We start from the raw sequence: 20,124 nt of genomic DNA, 5'->3' as shown, positions 1-20,124 counted from the left end.
GGAGGCGGGACTACAACTTTCGGGGTTGTAGTCCCGCCTCCATCGAGTTGTGGCCAACCCACGCGATTTTCACTTGATTGACCTTGTTGAGCCCGCCCAGTGGGCTCAGCAGGCCAATTAAGGGCCACCCAGCAACAGGTGATGTCACAGATTGACATTTCATCTGTCAGTCAAAAGCTTTTGACAGATGAAATATCAGCGTTTGACTGACAATTTGTACTCCAAGTTAATTCCTTCTTCTCAGGCTGATTTAGAGATCTCTCCAGAACAGAAAGCTGAATGCTGCAACTTTTGACAGCTCGCGGCCATTCTGCTTTCTGTGCCGGTGAGATGAGGGACTCCCAAGACCTGAAGGAAGGAAAGCTGTAAAGGTAAGTAAATGTAAGTAAAACTTCTTTAAACACTTTACACACACCAAACACACTTACCTCTGAACTCATGCACCCATCACTCACCTGAACACCGGACATCTCGAATCCTCCAAGCCCTTCAGCCCGACGGCCCGCCTCGCTAACTTGGTTTGGAGCCGTCGGGAATCCCACACTTCAGCAATAAAAATAGGGATTAGGCTAAAAACTGCCTGTTAACTACCTGTTAACAGGCAGTTAATTGGCACTAATCCCTTCCCGCCTCGGGGAGGCGGGTCCCAGCACAGGTCGGGTATCCGCCTCCTTTGAAACTGGCATGGAGGTGGGTTGGGGGCGGGATGGGTTCATACCCCCCCCGATTTTGAGATTTTAACCCCCCATACGCCTCCAATCCCGCCTCCACAGCCCAATGAAAATCCTGCCCACTGTGTCCATTTGTACAACAGAATTGCAATCGGGGGTCTACGTATGTTATAGGATCCCGATTCGCGTATTACAAGTGGCCTCCCACCTGAAACTGGCAGGTGCTTTGGCCGCACATCTCAGGACCCTACCAAGATAGCGGTGGCTGGAGCAGCAGTGCAAAGTGATCCAATACCATTGTCAGGCCACTATCGCCCTGTTTACACCAGGCGGGGGCCCTTAAAATCGGCCCTAGTCCATTCTCCAAGGTGGTCAGTGCCTCTGGAGATCTGCGAGTAGCTTTTGAATGATTACAGCCAGGGAAATTATACATAAAGCCTGTATGTCACCACACTGGTGGTACCGAGTGTTAGAAGTTACAATAACTTTGTTTTGTTTTTTTTGCAGGAAATAAAACCCATCTAAGGCAGGCTGACAGCTGAAAATAAACTTGACTGGATTCTGTGGACTAAAGGAACTTATCCTCTGAGCTTTGAATTTTCTTTTCAGTTTTATCTTGAAACACAAAAATCTCTTCCAAATCATTATTTGTTTGCTTATTTTATTTTTGGGGGGGGTGTTTTTTCACATTTAAGAGAACGAAGATGAGAAACAGCCACACTGAAGGATTCGGATGAAATCTGTATCCATTTTTACAGTGCAGTAGAGCTTTGGGGCCGATTTTGTGATTCTCTGTTCCTCTGGCAAGGGGTACATCCCGGGAAACGCCTGCACGCTCCACTCCTTGCTGGGATCGCCAAATAATAGAAATTCCCTTAACGCTGTCGTCAAATCAGTTTTACCAAAGCGAGAGTTGCTCTTATCAGGGATCAAACGGTGTCAAAAAATTAAAACTCCAATGTACTAGAATTCACCTTTTAAGTTACAGGTGTTACACTATTGCATATATGTTCTACAATCAGCTACAACCCAGCACTGCAATGCAGCAGTGAACACAATGCTTGCTGATTTGGAGCAGCGCTGACCTCCCGGAACTTTCCATGAGCAACCTTCATTAAATATTCAAGTGCACCCCCAGCCGATTTTGGGCCTGCCACTGGGAGAGTTTCAAAAAGGGCAGTGGCAGGAAATGACATGAATCACACCCCTTAAAGGGCTTCTGGAAAACTGAAAGAGAGGAGGTGAAAGTTGTTTTAGCCTTTCTTAAATGTGCACATATTTCCCAGGTATTTATCAGCCTTTTCCAAAGTCTGTATGGCGCAAAAGAAGTAGCTGGCAAAACCCAAGAGAAGGCAAAATGAATGTGGAGGCAGAAATAGTGTGTTGGCAAGTGATGGACCAGCACAGCACCCAAACCTCCTGTCTGAATTGGAGGTGTTGCTGCATGAGGGGTGGGTGTTTACCACTCCAGGGCACCCTCCCCAGAGCCCAGCAGTGCGTGGCATAAGGTGGTGGCAAAACTGTCAAGAGAGGAGTTGACCTTGACTGCCATTGGCAGGTTGGCTTCAGGTGTAATTGGAGCAGTTGCCCGCAGATCTGCAACTGGCTCCTTGCTGACCTATAGCCTGTGGAGTCAGTTCCACATGGTCATTGCAAATAGCTGTTTCAGATCCTGCAGATATAGTTGGTGACCCGATGGTGGGTGTGGGCAGTCTAGCTCTGGAGTAGCAGAAGGCCACAAATGTAAAGTTAATTGAGGTGTATAAAAAGATTGATAATACTTGGGAAGTAAGGGACTTGGTGCCGGTTAGGATACGGGCAGCAGAGTTTTGGATGAGCTCAAGTTTATGAAGCGTGCAAGGTTGGCGGTCAGCTAGGAGAGCATTGCAATAGTCAAGTCTAGAGATAACAAAGGCATGAATGAGGGTCTCAGCAGCAGATGGGCTGAGGCAGGGGCAGAGATGGACAATGTTACGGTTGTGGAAGTAGGTGGTCTTGGAGTGGATTTGGGGTCGGAAGCTCAGCTCAGCGTTAAATAGGACACCAAGGTTGCAAACAGTCTAGTCCAGCCTCAATCAGTGGCCAGGGAGAGGGTTAGAGTCAGTGGCTGGGGAACGGAGTTTGTGGCAGGGACCAAAGACAATGGCTTTGGTCTTCACAATATTTAATTGGAAGAAATACCTGCTCGTGCAATACTGGATGTCGGACCAGCAGTGTGACAAATTAGAGGCAGTGGAGTGGTTGAGAGAGGTGGTGAGGTGGAGCTGGGTGTCATCAGCATACATGTGGAACCTGATGTCCTTTTCGATTATGTCGCCGAGGGGCAGCACGCAGATAAGAAATAGGAGGGGGCCAAGGATAAGTCTTTGGGGGACTCCAGAGGTAACAGTGCGGGAGCAGGAAGAGAAGCCATTGTAGGTGATTCTCTGGCTACGACTGGATAGATAGGAATGGAACCAGTCGAGTGAAGTCCCACCCAGCTGGACAATATGGGAGAGGCGCTAGAGGAGGATGGTGTGGTTAAATGTGTCAAAGGCTGCAAACAGGTCAGGAAGGACGAGGAGGAATAGTTTACCATGGTCACAGTCACATAGGATGTCAATTGTGACTTTGATAAGGGTCTTTTCCGTGCTGTGCTGTGCTGTGCTGGGGCGGAAACCTGATTGGAAGGGTTCAAACATGGAGTTGTGGGAAAGATGGGCATGGACTTGGCAGGTGACAGCATGTTCAAGGACTTTGGAGAGGGAAGGGAGGTTGGAGATAGGGCGGTGATTTGCAAGAACAAAGGGGTCAAGAGTCGGTTTCTTGAGGGGGTGATGACGGCAGATTTGAAGGGGATGGACACAGTACCTGAGGAGAGAGAACAATTAATGATATCAGTCTCGCTTTAACTGTATTATAATATTTAAATGAAGTGATTCCTTCTTTTCTGGCTACAATCCAACTAACCATATCTGGAAACTTGCACTTGGCACTAAAGTGCCACACATCCGGTTGAACGGATATTAGCCAGGTTTTCTGGTTCTCAGCAGCTTCTGTATCATGGTTTTAGGGATAGGAAAACTTAGCCTCATATTTTAAAGAATAGGTGGTTGTGGTGGAGAAATGGGGAAAAAAGGAAATGACTGCTGCAGTATTTAAGTTCTGGGGGGCTCAAATTCCTAGCCTGAGAGAGGACACCAGTGGCAGGAATTTAGGGCGGAACCTGGATCCGATGGGTTTCCTCCCCATTTACGTTGAGGCCCAAATTGTAATTGGGGTGGTTGGCTGAGTCGCGGAAGGCTCTGGTTTGCCTTTTGACAATCCAGCATAAAAGTCCTCCAGGTCTTTTTGGGCTTTCAGAAGTGATGCAAAATTGCAACCTCAGATCGTTTTCCTGCTTCCACAGAAGGACTAATATACATTCTATTGTTTAGTGTATTTGTTGAACATATTCTGTGCGAGACTTTCACCTCTGGGCTGCGGGTTCCAATCTATCCCAGACTGCTGGGATGAAAGTCTTTTCAGTCATTATGTGAAATGAGCAGCTTGATTTCCCAGTGAGGATGGTCCACAATACCAAACTGCCCCGATTCCTCACTAATTGGCACTAAATTGTCAATCTCACTCACAGTGGACGGCTCATGGGGGAAGTGGAAAAATATTATACTGGTGCTGTATGTGATGCTCTTGTGAGGTCAGGATGGAGACACACTGATTGAGGAGAGTAGAGGGAGATTTACTTTACATCTAACCCTATACCTGACCTGGGAATGCTTGATACTGACATAGGGTGCCTAAAACAAAAATATTACGGGGGCTAAATTCGATTGATTTGCAGTTGAGAGCGCTAACAGGGCGCAAATCAACTAACGCCTGGGCGCGGCGCTGCTAACTCCTCCCGCGAAATTCAGCGGGAAGTTAGTGGCAGCACTGCGCCGCCGGCGATGACATAATCGCCGTGTGCAGCGCCCCGGCTGTAATATTAGGTGGCGCCCCCTGACATACCGCAGGACGCTATATCTGCCGGGGTTGGGGGGCCTACCTGCGGCCTGGGCAGCGATAGTTAAAGGGGAGGTGGCGGGCGCATGCCAGCATCTGCCCCCGTTGCTGTCCCCGGTGCCCGTGAAGCCCCCCCGTGGGGTGCCGGCTACTCTCAGTGAGCCCGTCACGCCTCGAGTGCCGGGCTCGTTTGCCGGCACTCCCGATCCCTGGTGGCCCAGCTGGGCGCCGGGAAGCACTGCGCCGGGCCCCTCCCCTTTTATAAGGGGAGGAAGGTCTGCAGTACCACAGCACATAGTGCCGCGATATTGTCTCGAAGCTCCCCAAGAGGGACATGGGGCACTCTTCCCTCTCTGGGCGCTAACTTTTAGCGCCCTGGTGAATTTTTACCCCTACATTCCCCAGGCTTAACTTCTCTCATCTTGTTGGGCACGAAACTTTTCCTGAAAATAATTATAAGAATGGCTCTCTAACAAAAAAACCCATCTGATCATCATTCATGCACATTAGGCACAGCAGCCAAGAGTTTCCGCTTTGCGCTCAAAATTGGGCCAGTTTTGCAAAGTGAATTATTTGCTCAAGTTTCTGCTCAAACTCAATTACATATCGGCGAATGTAAAATCTATCATGAACCAGCACAATCGAGTAGCATTTTAGAACGTAATTTTTTATTTAAATTTGCATTAAAAAATATTCCTTGATGTATTTAAGAGTGGTAACCTGGTGCAGCTTGATTACTACAGCTGAAAATGGATTTATCACCAAAAATAAGCATTTTTTAATCAGAGCGTCTAGCCCACCACCTGTGAGTAACCCGATTTTAAATAACTGAAAATGACTAAAAAACTGTACAGAACCATTTACTAGTTTCATTGGTGTACAGTAGTCAGTTTCTTAGTAAACTAAAATAAAAATTATATTTAAAAGCTTTTAATAGGTGCCTATTAGGTGTTCTTGCACACCAAAAAAGCAGCTTAATTTTAAGAGCCTCTTCAAAGACCCGTAAACAGGCATAATGAGCGGAAACTCGCCATGGTGATTAATTTGATCCGGGGGGTGTGGGCGGGGCAAAAGATCGCAGAAACTCGATTTACGCTGAACATAATTTGTGCTTGAAATTCCTCGATCTTTTGCGCTGCTTTGGCTGATTTTGAGCGAGGAACCAACGCAACCTAATGGAAACTCCAGGCCAGCATGTTTAAGAACATGCAATCGTGGACGATTTTCAATTTTTAACGTGACTCTTACTGATGGAGAGGCTGGCTGGCTGTCAGGTGGGTAGGCCTGCGGCACCAGGCCGCAGACTGGATGGAGGAAGGGATCAGGTGGGGGGGGACTGGAGGCAGGTGTTATGTTCATTAATAACTAGTCATTTTTATTAAGAACAGCTAGCTTTTGCTAGACACTTTATTGAGCACATGTGGACTAGGTACAGTACCTGTGGAGGCCTCCATCTTGACTGCTGCCTTGTGGGTAGCCTAGTGCATCATGGGTAGCACACTTATATACATACAGCACCACCTAGTGTACCATTCCAGAATGACAGGTTACTGATCATTACATCCCCCTTTGAGGGTAAACAAAATCAGTATCAATCAATAACAACATAAACATCTTCAACAGTCAATACATTTTCAATGTAGTTTTCTTTGTACTCAAAGATTAAGTCTATCAGGCTTTTTTACTTCACGTGTGGATCTTCTCAGCACAGGTAAGTCTGATGTGTTTTCATGAGAGCCTGTATGTGTATTTGTGTTAGATTGTTCTGGTGGTGAGTGACAAGATTCAGTTGCGGCATTGTCATCGATTTGCTCTTTGATAGTCTCTTGTGTTTTTAGGAGGGAACGGCGGTTCCTCCTGAGAATCTGTCCTTCCTCAGTTCTAACAGTGTATGACCTTGGTCCTACTTCCTCAAGAACTGTAGCTTTCCTGTTCCATGCATCTGGATCCTCAACCGTGACAACATCATCCCTTGTCAATGGTTTCAGAGTTTTGGATGACTTGTCATAGTATGATTTCTGTTTCAGCTTTAACAGTTGAAGTCTCTGTCTCAGTTCCTTACTCTGCTTTTCTTTTGCACAGCAGGGTAGCGTGGTACGCAACTTGTGACCCATTAGGAGTTCAGCAGGTGAAGAACCAGAGTCTAAAGGGGAGGCTCGGTAGCTCAGCAGGGCGAGATAAGGATCAGACTTGCTTTCTGTTGCTTTCTTCAGTAGCTGCTTGAGAACTTGAACACCTTTCTCTGCCTTACCATTCGACTGAGCATACAAAGGACTGGATGTGATGTGTTGAAAGTCATAATGTGCTGCAAACTGTTGCCACTCCTTACAGTTGAAGCACGGACCATTGTCGCTAACGGCAATCCTGGGAATTCCATGTCTGGCGAAGATGGATTTCACATGCATTATGACACTGCTTGCTGTGGTGCTTGAGAGCAGCGCCATCTCAGGATAGTTAGAATAGTAGTCAATCACTATTAGATAGTCTTTACCATTTAAATGAAAAAGGTCCATACCAACCTTTTGCCATGGTGCTGCTGGTATGTCAGCTACTATCATTGGTTCCTTTGCTTGTTTGTTTTGGTGTTTCTGACATGTCTCACATTTGCCTATCATGTTCTCAATGTCCTTATTTATGCCAGGCCAATAAACAGTGTCTCTTGCTCTCCTTTTGCATTTTTCAATTCCGAGGTGTCCCTCATGAATCCTTTTGAGCATGTCTTGATGTAGAGCCTGTGGAATTACTATTCTGTTCTGTTTTAGTAATAGTCCACTTGCGACACTCAATTCTGACCTTATGTGAAAATATTTTGGACAGGAACCTTTTGGCCAACCATGATGAATGTTCTCTATTACTGTTTGTAATACTGTATCTTTTACTGTTTCTTCTGCTATTTGCTTTGATTTTGTGTCTGACACGGGCAGCGCAGCAGTGACCATACTCACATGAACATCCACGTCTTCTTCAGTAGAGCTCACATGACTCATTGTGGGTGCTCGGGATAGTGCATCTGCTAACATTATGTATTTGCCTGGTGTGTAGATCAGTTCAAAGTCATATCTTTGCAGCTTCATCATGAGTCGTTGAATCCTTGGAGACATCTCATTCAGGTTCTTTTTTATGATGGCAACCAGTGGGCTGTGGTCTGTCTCAACTGTGAAGGTGGGAAGTCCATATATGTAGCCATGGAACTTTTCTAGTCCAACTACCAAGCCTAGACATTCCTTTTCAATCTGGGCGTATCGACAGTATCAGTCATAGACCTGGAGGCATAGGCAACAGGCTTCCAATCTTCACCCTCTGCTTGTAGCAAGACCGCACCTCGGCCATCTTTTGATGCATCTGTTGACACTGATTCTTTTTGTTTGGTCAAAGAAGGTGAGTACAGGTGTGGTTGTCAGCACTGTTTTGAGGTTTATCCACTCTTGTTCATGTCTTTCTGTCCATGCGAACTCATTTGTTTTACGTGGCAGGTCTCGCAGACAGGCTGCCTTGGCTGACAAGTTAGGAATCAACTTTCCAATGAAGTTTATCATCCCCATGATGTGTAGCACTCCTTTTTTGTCAGTGGGTCGGGGCATTTTGAGTATGGCGTTTACTTTTTCCATATCTGGCTCTATTCCTTTACCAGATAGATTATCTCCTAGGAAAGTGACTTCCTGGACGCCAAACTGACACTTGGCTTTGTTGAGCTTCAGTCCATTCCGGTGTATGCTCTGTAGCACTTTAGCCAGTCTCTCATTGTGTTCTTTCAGTGTGGAGCCCCAGATGATGATGTCATCAACATAGACCCGAACTCCTTCCAGACCTTCAATTATGTGTTCCATCGCTCTATGAAAGATTTCAGATGCAGATATTATCCCGAAAGGCATTCTGAGGAAACAATACCTGCCAAATGGTGTGTTGAAGGTACAGTATTTGGCGCTCTCTTCATCCAGTTTTAGTTGCCAAAATCCTTGTGAGGTATCGAGCTTTGTAAAGTATCTGGCACCTGACATTTCACTGGTGATTTCTTCTCGCTTGGGAATCTGGCAGTGTTCACGTTTTATGTTTGCATTTAAGTCCTTTGGATCCATGCATATTCTTAGATCATTGTTCTTTTTCTTTACACATACCATGGAGTTAACCCAGTCTGTTGGCTCTTCGACTTTCCTGATGACTCCTAGTGTGGTCATTCTGTCCAGTTCATTCTTGAGCCGGTCATGCAGGGGTGCTGGAACTCTTCGTGGAGCATGTACCACTGGCTGAGCATCCTCCTTTAGCTGGATCTTGTAAGTGAATGGTAGAACTCCAAATCCTTTGAACACATCCTGGAAATTATTCACTACAGAATCCATCGAGTCATCTGGTCTGCTTATGGCACAGTTTATACGGTAGACTCTCTTGACCAGTTCTAAGTCCTCACAAGTTTTGTCACCCAGTAGTGAATCAAGTCCTTCAGCCACAACAGAAAACATGAGATGATGCACTTTGTCTTTGACTGTCACTTTAAGTCTGCATACACCTAAGCTATCTATTTTCTGTCCATTATAGTCCTTCAGTAGTACTGACTTTTTCTGTATTTTGGGCTTTTCTTTCATATTGTTAATGTCACTCATACTAATTAAGTTTGCTTTTGCCCCAATGTCTAGTTTCAATGTAACTAATGCTCCATTTACCTGCAGTGGGATCATCCATTTGTCCTCTTTTACTGCATTAACTTTATGTTCAGCATTGTTAATTCCTGAGGGCTGCACATTTTCTGTATCCTTTTTGATATTGTCACATGACACCATTCCTACAAAACATATCTCACTTAAATCAGTGTCCTCAATTACATTAACTCGTTGCCCTTTCTTAGTTTTTACTTTTGAAAAGCATTGTTTGGCAAAGTGATTCTTTTCATGACATTTTGTGCACATTTTTCCAAACGCTGGACATTGTTTTAACTGGTGTTTGTAACCACAGCATTTACAATTAAAAATTCCTTCCTCCGATTGCTTTTCACTTCTGTTCTGCCCATGTTTCTTCCCCTTGTAGGACACAGCACCGACAACAGCACTTACTGCAATCGCATCATCATTGATTTCACTGAAAGTCTTGGCATGCTTTTGAGCTAGCTTGCTAGCTTGGCATATTTTCACAGCAATTTCCAATATTAGTTCGGTTTCTCTCAACAGACGTTCCCTGACTTTTTTATCATGAATACCAAACACAATCTGGTCACGAATCATGGATGCTTTCAGCTCAGAGAAATTACATGTCTGTGCTTTCAGTTTCAGATCAGTCAAAAAGCTATCAAAAGTCTCATTTTGCTGCTGTGTCCGAGAACAGAAGATGTACCTCTCATAGGTTTCATTCTTTTTGGGAGAACAATGTGTATCAAACTTCTTTAGCACATTGTCTAATTTTTCTGGATTAAATACAAATGTATTAAATACCTCTATCGCCTGTGGGCCTGCAACCGTGAGCAGCAACACTATTTTCCTTGCGTCTGGCTTCGTACCGTACCCGATGGCAGCAATGTAGATTTCGAATTGTTGTTTAAAAGTCTGCCAATTGTAGTCAACATTTCCTGTGAGTTTCAAACGCTCTGGTGGCTTCAAATTCTCCATGTCGCATTGCACAATATTCCGCAGATCTTACCAATCCTGGTACCATGTTATGTTCACTAATGACTAGTCATTTTTATTAAGAACAGCTAGCTTTTGCTAGACACTTTATTGAGCACATGTGGACTAGGTACAGTATCTGTAGAGGCCTCCATCTTGACTGCTGCCTTGTGGGTAGCCTAGTGCATCATGGGTAGCCCACTCTTATATACATACAGCACCACCTAGTGTACCATTCCAGAATGACAGGTTACTGATCATTACAGCCGGAGGGGGATCAGGGGCCAGAGTGGGGAGGTGGGAAGGTGATCGGAGGCCGGAGGGGGGGGAGGTGGGAAAGTGATCGGGGGGCCAGAGCGGGGAGGTCGAAAAGCCAGAGGGTGATTGGTGGCTGGCGCGGGGAAGGTCGGAAGGTAATCGGGGGTCAGAGAGGTGATCGGAGATCCGAGGTCTAATGGTGGAGGTCGCAGGCCTCGGGGTGTGGGGGGAGGTGAGATCGGAAGGCGATCGCGGGGTTTGGTGAGGCAGGAACACTGGATCCAGCAGTCCTTGCCTCCTTTTAGCTGGCGTGTTCCCTGAGGCCTGGGAAACACGCCCGCCCAGAGTTAAATTTAAAATGGTGGCTCACCGTGAGCCATGGAGCCTCATTATAATATTTAAAATGCCAACCCGTGTCCTGCAAGCAAGTTGGTCGCCTGTCCCTGTCCCACCCCTGTTAAAACCGGAAGTGGTTGGGGTCAGGATTCAGATTCTTAACTCTTTAACCTCCCACCTGACCCCAACCCACCTGTTTTTTGGGGGTTAAAATTCCCCTCTTTGCTTCCTACTGTGTGTAATTTACACCTGTTTTGAACCAGCTCATTTGCAGAAAAATCCCCTGTATGGCTCTTTAGCATAGGGGACAGAGCCATTATAATGAGCGAGATGCATTTGGATGCAGGGATCGATAGACAACATAAAAGATTGCGGAAATTAGGACATAGCAAAATTACCCGCGTAACAGACGTGCGCCCGAATTTACTTGATTTTTGACGCTGGTGGGTATTTGCTCAATGCTCTGATGGTGAGTGTCTCTGGGTGCAAGTGGCACTGTGATGTTATGTATCAGCCATCTTTTGGGTGAGACGTTAAACCGAGGTCCCGTCTGCTCTCTCAGGTGGACGTAAAAGATCCCACGGCATTATTTTGAAGAAGAGCAGGGGAGTTCTCCCCAGTGTCCTGGCCAATATTTATCCCTCAATCAACATCACAAAAACAGATTATCTGGTCATTATCACATTGCTGTTTGTGGGAGCTTGATGTGCATAAATTGGCTGTCACGTTTTCTACATTATAATAGTGACTCCACTTCAAAAAGTACTTCATTGGCTGTAAAGCGCTTTAGGATGTCTGGTGGTCGTGAAAGGTGCTATAGAAATACAAGTCTTTTCTTTTTTCTTTTCTGTCCAATCATTTTAGTTCTTTAAAAAAATTGTATGGTGGTTGGACTATTATTCCTATGGCAACTGTAGTCAATTTATCATTTGTTAAGTTATGCCATTGATGTGGACTAAAAATGAGCAGTTTGAACAGATGGACTTGGCTTTCTTCTGCTTGGAGTGTGCTTGTGGTTTCTTCTCTGCCAAGAGGTTCGCTGGGCAATCTCCCCCAGACCTCTGAAACCAGCCACAAAGAGCTATTCAGGTGAGCCCTCCTCACACATGAACCTCCTGAGTAATAAATGCCTCACTTGTCGTCTGCACTTCCCGACAGCAAATGATGACTCGAAACACCGTGTATTCGAGTTAAGATCCCCAGACATAGAATCAAATGGAATTCTGAAAAAACAGAGCTGGTAGTTGGTTGTAGATTTATGAAAGCAAAGCGCGCACATGTATCAGATATTTGAAACTTTTAAGATGGGATGCTAGTATATGTGAGTAATTTGAATCTGGAGTTTGGTATGAAAGTTACAGCTGGTGAGGATATTTTTAAAGCAGCTACTATTGCACCTTATTGATTCATTTTTTTTAATTTGTGGAATGAGAGTATCTTGGCAGTTCATCTATATTGTTTAATTATTTAAGTACATATCCACATTTTACAAAGAATGAAAGTTGTTACCAGTAATGTAAAATGGCTGAAGACATACGTTCATTGAGAGGTTGGGAGGGGGAAGTTAATGATGTACCTCAGCACCTTCAGGAGAGGTGGAAAGAAAATTGGGATGGGGCAATTTAAAAAAAAAGAAGCCATGACATCTGTCACCTGTCCCTGCGCTTTGATTTAGTCTTGAGAACGTTCCTTCAATGGGAGGGGGGAGTAATAATGCAGGATTCCTATATATGTTGCACAGCAATCTGGGGATTGTTAAAAGTGATTTTCAACTTTAAAATTACATCACACTTGCCACTTGCTTGCACCTTATAGGCTTCTCACTCTATTGGTGATACAGCCAAGGGAAGTTGTTGCCAGAAATGCTGAGAACCCACCAGCAGGAGGAGCAAGTCCTGAAATAATTCCAGAGTGACGATAAACACAACAGAACACCACCATCGGCCACAACGGCAAAAATCGACGATATTTGCTCCTCCACCCAATTTTTGAATAAAATTATCAAATTTGCTTTTTTTTTTGTATAGGAATGTTGGTTTATGTGTCAAATCTTTGTCTTATAATACTCCTGTGAAGTGCCTTTGGCCTTTTTAAAAGAAAGGTGCTATATAAATACATGTTGTTGTATGCTGCATTACATTCCGTTTCCTCACGCAATTAGATGCAAAAGGTCGTGGTGGAGAACAAAGTAGAATTTTGTTAATTTTAGTTTTATTTATAGACCTGTTTTCTCTTTCAATAGCCTAATTGCAGTTGCTGTTAGCATACCTTGTCCACTATGATCCAGAAATGGTATATTTTCTATAAACTGACCTCAAAGAACTGCATGCTTGATGTTCTTAATATATCTCATTAAAACAGATTATCTGGTCATTTATCTCTGCTGTTTGTGGGACTTTGCCATGTGTAAATTGGTTGCCGCGGTTCCGTACATTTCAACAGTGACTACACTTCATTGGTTGTAAAAGACAGTGTGGTGTCCTGAGGTCTTGAAAGGTGCTTTATAAACAAGTTATTTCTTTCTTTCTTGCTGCTCTATTAAACATACTTTGAAATAGAAGATATTGCACACAACTCAGAGGTTTACAGACCAACAATGACATCTCACCTTTATATAGCACTTCTAACGTAGTAAAGCGTCCCGAGGCACTTCACAGGAATGATTATCAAACAAAAACTGTCACTGAGCTACACATGAAGATATTAAGACAGGTGACCAAAAGCTTGGTCACAGGTAGGTTTTAAGGAGCGTCTTAAAGGAAGAGAGTGAGGTGGAGAGGTTTAGCGAGGGAATTCCAGACAGCTTAAGGCATGGCCGCTAGTGGTGGGGCAAAGGAAATCGGGGATGTGCAAGAGGCAAGAATTTAAGGAACACAGACTTCCTGGAGGGTTGTAGGGCGGGAGGAGCAGAGATAGGGAGGGTTGAGGCCATGGAGGGACTTGAACACCAGGATGAGAATTTTAAAATCGAGGTGTTGCTGGACAAGAAGCAAGGTAGGCCAGTGAGCATAGGGGCAATGGGTGAATGGGACTTGGTGCAAGTTAGGATACGGGCAGAAGTTTTGCATGTTTTTTGGACTACAACTATTCCCTTTATTTACAATTAGGTAGGTAATATGAAGCACAAAAAAGTGGCAAATATTAAAGTACAATACATATAAACATGCATATATAAGGAGATTCACCAATCTGTGCTCTCACAGCTCATAGAATTGGAGGTATGGTGTTGTACTATTAGCGACCCACCTCCCATTGAATGCAAATTCCCACTGGGCATGCAGGAGCAGTGGATTTACCCAATAATGAGAAAATCTTCAATTGGTCAAAGAGCGTATTCGAATTTAGAAATCTTTGTAGTGCACAGCAGCACCTCACCAAGGCTTCTTCGGCAGCACCTCCCAAACTCGTGATCTCTACCACCTAGAAGGACAAGGGCAGCAGGAGCATAGGAACACCACCACCTCCAAGTTCCCCTCGAAGTCACACACCATCCTGACTTGGAAATATATTGCCGATCCTTCATCGTTGCTGGGTCAAATTCCTGGAACTCCCTCCCTGACAGCACTGTGGGAGTACCTTCACCACACAGTTCAAGGCGGCGGCTCACCACAGCCTTCTCAAGGGCAATTAAGGATGGGCAATAACATAGAAACATACAAAAATAGGAGCAGGAGTAGGCCATTCAACACGATCATGGCTGATCCTCTATCTCAATACCATATTCCCGCTCTCTCCCCATACCCCTTGATGCCTATTGTGTCTAGAAATCTATCTCCTTCTTAAATAAATTCAGTGACTTGGCCTCCACAGCCTTCTGTGGTAGAGAATTCCACAGGTTCACCACTCTCTGAGTGAAGAAATTTCTCATCTCAGTCCTAAATGTCCTACCCCGTATCCTGAGACTGTGACCCCTCGTTCTAGAACCCCCAGCCAGGGGAAACATCCTCCCTGCATCCAGTCTGTCTAGCCCGGTCAGAAATTGATACGTTTCAAGGAGATCCCCTCTCATTCTTCTAAACTCTAGTGAATACAGGCCTAGTCGATCCAATCTCTCCTCATACGACAGTCCTGCCACCCCAGGAATCAGTCTGGTGAACCTTCGCTGCACTCCCTCTATGGCAAGTATATCCTTTCTTAGGTAAGGAGAGCAAAACTGCACACAGTACTCCAGGTGTGGTCTCACCAAGGCCCTGTATAACTGTAGTAAGACATCCTTGCTCCTGTACTCAAATCCTCTTGCAATGAAGACCAACATGCCATTTGCTTTCCTAACTGCTTGCTGCACCTGCATGTTTGCTTTCAGTGACTGGTGTACAAGGACACCCAGGTCCCTTTGTACATCAACATTTCCCAATCTATCACCATTTAAATGGAGTGGGCCTTTGGCATAGCGGTAGCATCCCCGCCGCTGGGCTAGAAGGCGTAGGGTTTCGAACCCCGCTCCAGACAGTCCCGGCAAGTGGAGTCAGAGCTCCAGCTCTAAATTCTGGGTTGACATCCAGCGGGATACTTGCGTCCGTGGGTGTGGGTGGCCCCCCCCTTGTATGGGTTGTGGGAGCCCGTAAAACCCTCCCACCATAGGACTAACTGGTACGAAGATGGTTACGGTCACGGAAGGAGTGTTAATTGCGGCCAGAAATCCTTCCACCACTTCATACAGTTCCCCAAAGGGAACAGTATGAAGGCACATATGATGACGACCATTTAAATAATACTCTACCTTTCTGTTTTTCCTACCGAAGTGGATAACTGCACATTTATCCATGTTATACTGCATCTGCCATGTATTTGCCCACTCACTCAACTTGTCTAAATCACCTTGAAGCCTCTTTGCATCCTCCTCACAACTCACAATCCCACCTAGTTTTGTGTCGTCAGCAAACTTGGAAATATTACATTTGGTTCCCTCATCCAAATCATTGATATATATTGTGAATAGCTGGGGCCCAAGCACTAATCCCTGCGGTACGCCACCAGTCACTGCCTGCCAACCCGAAAAAGACCCATTTATTCCTACTCTCTGTTTCCTGTCTGTTAACCAATTTTCAATTCATGCCAGTATATTACCCCCAATCCCATGTGCTTTAATTTTGCGCACTAAACTCTTATGTGGGACTTTATCAAAGGCCTTCTGAAAATCCAAATACACCACATCCACTGGCTCTCCCTTATCTAATCTACCAGTTACATTCTCAAAAAACTCCAGTAGGTTTGTCAAACACGGTTTCCCTTTCATAAATCCATGTTGACTTTGTCTAATCCCGTTGATATTTTCTAAGTGTCCTGTTATCACATCCTTTATAATAGACTCTAGCATTTTCCCTACCACTGATATTAGGCTGACCGGTCTGTAGTTCCCTCTTCTCTCCCTCCTTTTTTAAAAGTGGGGTTACTATTAATGCTGGCCTTGCCACCAATACCCACATCCTAAAAAATAATATAAACACTGCATGGCTCTATCAATCATACAAAATATTGCAATAGGACAAACTAATTCTTTGACATCAAATAATCAATGCTGCCCATTAAAGAAACTAACTAACTTGATCTTTGGATCAAAGGCATAGATCAGGGTTTGGGTTTTCCATTTCTGCACTCACCAGCTCCACCATTAAAAGAAAAAGAAAGACTTGCATTTATATAGTGCCTTTCACGACCACCGAATGTCTCAAAGAGCTTTACAGCCAATGAAGTACTTTTTGAAGTGTAGTCACTGTTGTCAAGTAGGAAACGCGGCAGCCAATTTGCACACAGCAAGCTCCCACAAACAGCAATGTGATAATAACAAGATAAACTGTTTTTGTTATGTTGATTGAGGGATAAATATTGGCCAGGACAGGACAATTACACTGAATGGGCAGAAAATCGCGAGCTGTCAAGTGTCAAGTTTAAAACTTACATTTTAGGGACTCCGCGTCACCCGCTGCGCATGCTCCCCGCTCAGTGCGCCATTAAAATTCCACTGGAGTCCTATGTGTCATAGGATCCCGATTAGCATATATTAGTGACGCTCCCCCCCTGAGTTAAGCGGGTGCCTCAACTGCCATTGAAAACAGCAGGGTGGGGCAGGAATGGAGTGGCAAATACAGCCTCTCAATTTTAACTCAGGTTCCGCTCGATTTCTACTGATCCACCTCGGTTTAAGACATATCTTCAGTGCCTAGTTCATTATCAAATAAGTTCTTTGTTTCAGCAGCTGCAGGACATGGCTGTAAAGAGCATCTTAAAACTGTGTGAATCCACTTCGATTTAAAATCTGACACTCAAATGTAGCTCGCTTCCAAATCCTTTCTGTGGAAAACAGTCAAAGGATCCTGAAATATGGCAATTGCAGCAGAGGATAAATTTGACAAATCGCTGCTTTGGTTGCACAGCTTGCCTACCAGGAGTGATATTAGGAAATCGCAGGAGCGCTTCCCATGGTTTTCCATCAAATCATGGTGAGCTCTCCTGTTATGTGTTTCTGGTGTATGAGGCTCCACATATGATCATGCATTCAGAAAAAGTATCCCTTGGATATTCAGGTTGCCAGCAACATAATACTTTCAGAAATGCTTGTAACAGTCCGTCCCTTATGATGCCTCCATTGATGAAGACATCAGGAGTGATTTTCATTCAGAAGTCGGGAAGGAGGCGGGACTACAACTTTCAGGGTTATAGTCCCGCCTCCATCGTGATGCGGCCAATCCACGCAATTTTAACTTGATTGATCTTGTTGTAGGCCAATTAAGGGCCACCCGACAACAGGTGACGTCACAGACTGAAATTTCATCTGTCAAGAGATTTTGACAGATGAAATATCAGTGTTTCACAGCTATTTGAAGCTGTCAAACACTGACAGTCTTACTTCTAACCTGAGTCCTTCTACACAGACTCAGTTAGAAATCTCACCGGCACAGAAAGCTGCAGGCTGTCACTTTTGACAGATCGCAGCCATTCTGCTTTCTGTGCCGGTTAGATGATGGACTCCCGAAACCTAAAGGAAGGAAGGCTGAAACGGTAAGTACAGGTAATGTAAACTTCTTTACACACTTTAGACACACCAAACACACTTACCTTTGCACTCATGCACACATCACTCACCTGAACACCAACATCGCGACCCCTCCAAGTCCTTCAACCCGACGGCCCGACTCCTCTAACTTGGCGTGGTTTGGAGCCGTCGGAAATCCCTCACTTCAAGCTTTAAAATAGGAATTAGGCTAAAAACTACCTGTTAACTACCTGTTAACAGGCAGTTAATTGGCACTAATCCCTTCCCGCCTCGGGTAGGCGGGTCCCAGTGCGGGGTGGGTACCCGCCTCCTTTGAAACTTACATGGAGGCGGGTTGGGGCGGGATGGTGTCGGGACCCCCCGAATTCGGGACTTTAACCCCCCACATGCCTCCAATCCCAACTCCACGGGTCAATGAAAATCGACCCCATTGAATAGGATGGGCCCACCGAGTACGACAATGTACCGAGCTATTTGAGATCTAATGAGTAGCATATGTATGTGACTCAGTGCTGCTGGGCTTAGCGAAGTACCAAGGGTGCATGTCTGACCATTACCTTGCACTGGCAAGCTTTGTTTCATCTCTGTATATGCAAATAGAAATAGAACATATTAATAAATGCATTATTAATAAATATTATGAAAACATTCCTCTCTGCTCAAGAAAGAAAAGCCAGAAGAACTGTGAACTATTTTTGCTATGATACCACCTGTAAGTGCTGCAGTTGTACGTGTTGATCTGGTTACGCTAATGTGTTATGTGTTTGCAAATGGAAAATAAAAGGTTTGCAAAAACTTTTTTTTAATGACACCAGAACCCTTTCAAAATTGTTGAAAGTCTTCCTGTTTTTGCAACAGTTTGCTGGAGTAAACAAGGGGTTGTAGGATGTGGAACTTGTGCAAGAATGCCCTCTCTGCAGATTATACTGTAGAACATAAGAAATATTTCATGTCCAGGTACACATTTCTAGTGAAACTTGTGGCAAGGTTTGGGAAATGCTGGTGTCATCAGAAGGAACTGAAGTCCTCTAGGCCTCTGCTGCTCAGGCTGTCACTTCTTTCTACCCGTGAAACTCTGCCAAAACCCATCCCTGTGACTTAACCTGAGTGTCGGCGGGTGGCCTTCAGGTGGTGAGATTTTCGTCTGCTGGCAGCTACCTTTCTACGCTTGTTTTGGGCAGGCAGGTGGCCGGCGGGATGGAAATAAGACCCACCAGTTAATTTCGGCCGAGCGTCCCACAGAGACTCCCGGGCAGGTGCCCGCCAGTATCCCGCCCCCCCCCCCCCCGAGTTAAATTTTCCTCTTAAGATTCAATTGATTCATCCCAAGCTCATTTGACTGGTTTCTCCTTCCGACAGCGAGGAGTGGGATTTCTGCCCGCTGCTGTGACCCCGCCAAAACCCGACTCATTTTCCTGGATTGAAGCTCATAACTGTTGTATAGTGGACCCCCAGTGGCAGTCCCACCACTAAGAGGGAGTCCGCCTTTACCAGTAAGGGAAATTCCAGCAATAGATTCTGGCCGCATATTTAAGCAGGGTGGAGGTACCCCAAAGAGGAGGGAGCAACATTTTTTTCAGGCCTCAGCCAAGACTGAGGCATCGAAAGGTCATTGTTTGCCGTGTTTGGGACTGTTGTGGAGGGAGCGGTGGCCAATAGTAGGTCCTCTCATTCCATTGATAAATTTTGGGAACTTAACACTGCTGCCTCAGGGCCTACCATCACTTGTCTCCTGGCAGTCGCTGGGCATGGAGGTAAGGAGGGAAATTGGCCTGGAACCCGGTCCCTGTCCCACTGCTGTCATTGACATACAGTGTAACCGTTTTTTGCGGTGGCCAATTTCCTATGGCCTTGCCGCAATCACCAATTATTGTAAGTGGTTTCGCCCCGCCCGTAGCGAGCACGCAAACCCCCTTACTACAAGTTCTAGATGATAGGGATTACTGAGGACAGATTTAAACACGGACAGCATTTTCGGGCTCACCCGTACAGTGTTTATTGAGGTTGACAAAACCACTCCACTCGCCTACAGTACGAGCGGTGTGAACACAACAGTACAGTTTAAAACAGAACAACTCTGACTTGTCCAACAAGCCCCTGCCGTGCTGACTTACCACGGCCTAAAAGCACCCTCCCGTGAACTAAACTATCACAGGACCCTTCCAATGCTAAACCCCCTCTGGTTTGGTAGGAACATACAGGCACCCCCTCACACAGCTAAGTGATCTTGTGGGTGTGTAGGCTTGACAATGCTCACCTAGGTTGCCTTTGATCTTGCTTGTAGCTTCCTCTC

At 45.2% G+C, this 20,124-nt stretch overlaps 1 protein-coding gene across 1 annotated transcript in view; it reads left to right on the top strand.

The window, feature by feature from the left end:
* LOC147115153 (regulator of G protein signaling 22-like) overlaps positions 1-7,359 on the top strand; it is a 142,231-nt gene extending 134,872 nt beyond the window's left edge. The window contains exon 25 of the mRNA XM_085993988.1: positions 1,179-7,359. The gene's annotated coding sequence lies outside the window, so the exon portion shown is untranslated. The remainder of the gene's footprint in view (positions 1-1,178) is intronic.
* The last annotated feature ends 12,765 nt before the right edge of the window (positions 7,360-20,124 follow it).

This window comes from Somniosus microcephalus, chromosome 7 (assembly GCF_052327205.1).
Source record: "Somniosus microcephalus isolate GS21.2 chromosome 7, FLI_Smic_1.0, whole genome shotgun sequence".
Classification (NCBI taxonomy): domain Eukaryota; kingdom Metazoa; phylum Chordata; class Chondrichthyes; order Squaliformes; family Somniosidae; genus Somniosus; species Somniosus microcephalus.
This window is presented reverse-complemented; position numbering and strand designations above follow the sequence as displayed.